Below are 3343 nucleotides of genomic sequence, written 5' to 3'. Positions count from 1 at the left end.
CTCATACAAAGGCAAACAAAAGAGGGCCATATTGATTTCAAACAGAATGGCCTTTGAACACAATGATAAAGATGGCAGATTTGTGTTGATTAAAGGAAGTATTAATGGAAGTACTTTGATAAGACTGAAGACTGACTGAAATTGTAGCTCTGTTTGCAAACCACTCTGAGGGAATCCTTGTCTGTTCTTCTGTCTCCAACATACTTACGTAGCCTCTCTCTTCTCTCTTCAATACTCAGCACAGACTGGTGAATAGCAGCATTTACTTCTCTCTGTGGTGCAGCTCACATACTGCCAATCAGAACTCTTGTTACAGGAGTTTGTAATATCTCATTGTTGCTGATGTTTTGAAAATCCTACAAAGTTTTCTGTCTCAGCTTCCAGTTTTGTTCTCTCCAGGGTCAAGTGATCTAGGGGCTTCAAAGGGGGGAATGGTGCCTTCACAAGACCGAGATAAATCATTACAGATTTTTTGTCCAAATTTTGTTGATAATTTTGTATCCACTGTATTTGACTCGTCCTGCAGAATTCTTTAGAGCATAAAAGGCAGGCTCACGTTCCTTTTCCCGTCTCCGATGTAGATGTATCCATACTCCGGTGTATTTGGGATGTGGTAAAAGGTCAGCCCGGGCCAGAGGTGACTCCGGATCACACATCTCGTACATTCAAACTGCAAATGCCATGAGCCTTGGGGAATATCATCACTGAGGAGGTCCATGAAGTCTATTACCGGGACATGGTTATTATCACCCATTTCTTGGTTAGGTCTCTTCTTCTTTGTCTTTTGCTTAGTGAAATGCTGGTAATTTTCCAGTTTTCCAGCTTCTGCAAAAGAAAGGCCTCTAAAGCCGTGGTTTATTTGCACCAGCCCTTGTGGACCTTTGATAAAAGCGCCTCTTGGAACCACAGACACTTCCTTATTGATTTGATAAACTGTCACTACCAGTCTGTTTTCCTCTGTCTCCTTATGGCATATCTTCTCCACAGACCTTTTACCTTTTCTCCTCATTTCAATATGCTCATAAACATATGCAGGGTCACCAATGAAGCAACCACTGGTAACTTTGGACACCTTCTGGATCATAGAGTCAGTGGTAGGAGGCAGAAGGTACCAGTCCGTGCAGTTGAGGCTGTACAAAAACTTCTGGTTCTGCATCTCATCTATTCCTCGTCCTAGAGCAATGAAATAGTCTCTTTGTAGTCCTAATATTTTACCCAAAAATAACACCCTATTAAAAATATAGTTTTTCTTCAGAACCATAAGTGAAGTGCTCAGAGCATTCTTTTCATACTCACTCAAACTGTAGCCAATTTTGGATAAGAGGTCAAACGCGTATGATAATGAGCTTGGGTCCATTGTTCCTACACAAAACACTCACAAAGCAGGATTTTTGGCACCAAATCTGAGTCTCATTTCCTCGTGGCGTGGACAGCCGAGTAGTTCTCCCACATGTCAGTCATTCCCTGCGTGCCACTGCACACCTGCAGGCTCTCTTTGGCATGTTCTGGCTCGCTCTGGCTCGTTCCCAGGATAGCAGCACGTTTCCCTGGCTGCGCATGCGTGGTTGAGATGCCGGTTTGTGTTATAGCGAGTTCCTTCAGTGTAAAGTATAAAAATGATGACTGAGAAATACTGCTGCTCAGAAGAGACGGAAATCTGCGGAGACGAGAGATGAGATGCGATCCACTAATAAACAAACGCACGTGTAGCAGTGGGGCACGAGGTTTGATGACAGGCGGCCTCTCGGAAAGAACAGGAGGATGTTAGGGTGTTAGGGACTGTTAGTTTCTTTAAAAAAAAGAAACTAACAGTCGCTTGAGTTCTTCTTCTTCTTCTTTGGTGTTTTCTGGCGGTTGGTGTCCAAGTGTTACATTACCGCCAGACTCAAATCTGCAAAAAATCCTCTATTATTCCTTTAAGCCGAGTGTAGGGCTATATGATATCGTACTAATGAAAATGTCATAAAGCAACACCAAATGGAACACATGCTTTGAAGATATACGGAAGAAGAAGAAGTACGGAAGACGTGCGCTCTTTCTCTCTTTCTCTCTTTGGCTCTCTTTCTTTTTCTCTCTCTTTCTTCTTTTTTTTCCCGGGTATAGCGTAAAACACATTCTTACATACGTACAACCACAGAAGACGTACAACTACAGCACGTGGTGGTAAATGCACTTTTTCATGTGGCCATCCGCCATTAAAAGCAACACAACCACAAAAACAACCACAACAAAAACAGATGATTGAGTCTGGTCATCACACCAACACAAGTTTAGAATTCTATAGTGAACGTTGCTGTTTAATGTGCAAATAATTTGAAGAAAATATGATTATACTTCAGATTTTAATAAAAAATGTGCCAGTTTTTTGACCATTTTTGTGACTCCAGATTCCCCTACCGTCTAAAACTTGTACAATAGTCTGCTGGTGTATGAAAGAGAGTGTGTTGTTGGAGTGAATTCGGGGCAACAGGTGAAAATGAGCCTGTACGTCATGATTATTCATTAACAAACATTGTCCCCACCAAATAAATAAACACACTTTATAATGTTTCTTCCTGACAATGGACAGCAAATATGGCATAGGTAGAGGTAATAACACAACTTTTACAGAGAGAGAGAGACCTAAAGCTGGAGTTAGAGCGGGTGTGAAAGGCAGTGGCAGAACAGGAGCTAAATCAGAATCAGAAAAAGGTTTATTGCTTTTGTCAGTGAATAAAAACTTTCACAATAAGGCATGAATAAAAAGATTGGTTCACTTTGACTGAATATTTAAACACAATTTACATTTTAGTCGGATAGAGTGCAAAAAATAGCAGTAGCAAATACAATTGAAGTCGCTGTAGCGGCGATGATGGCGCTCGCCACCCACGGGACCGCCTTCCCGCGCAACCGTGTTTTGTTGTTGTTGTTGTTGTTGTTTTATGGCGGTTGGCATCCGAGTGTTGCATTACCGCCAGACTTTATTCCTTAGACGTTTCGTAGTGTTTTGATCGCGATTGCCCGACACTTTATTCTTTAGACTTTATTCTTTAAACCCCCTCCTCCCTGTACCTCCGTCACCTAGCAACAGAGACTTGCCGCTAATGCTGATGCTAACGCTAATGCTAAGACTACGACACGAGAGGAAATGTTCCATCAAAATAAAAGCGGAAGAGGAAGTGAAGGCATTCATTGTGCCCCTGCTGGTCAATTGTGAAAATACACAATATCTGCAATGCACTTTTTTCATGGCGTCTCGAGGAGAATATAAACCATGAGTTTCAAACAAATCAGACAATGTTGAGTTTTTCACACAATGGGTAGGGGGCGCTATAGAGTCAATTTGTTACATGGGTATTTATTA

The 3343-nt window shown here is 41.8% G+C and overlaps 1 pseudogene; it reads right to left on the bottom strand.

Annotated features, from left to right (window-relative positions):
• Positions 1-532: 532 nt before the first annotated feature.
• On the bottom strand, positions 533-1357 carry LOC140372015 (radial spoke head protein 9 homolog pseudogene; annotated as a pseudogene).
• Positions 1358-3343: the final 1986 nt, after the last annotated feature.

The sequence above is a fragment of the Eucyclogobius newberryi genome, unplaced genomic scaffold (assembly GCF_026437365.1).
Source record: "Eucyclogobius newberryi isolate DKJ021-1_F unplaced genomic scaffold, fEucNew1.0.hap1 SCAF_22, whole genome shotgun sequence".
NCBI lineage: Eukaryota > Metazoa > Chordata > Actinopteri > Gobiiformes > Gobiidae > Eucyclogobius > Eucyclogobius newberryi.
Note: the sequence above shows the minus strand (reverse complement) of the source record. Positions and strands in the feature narration are given on the sequence as shown.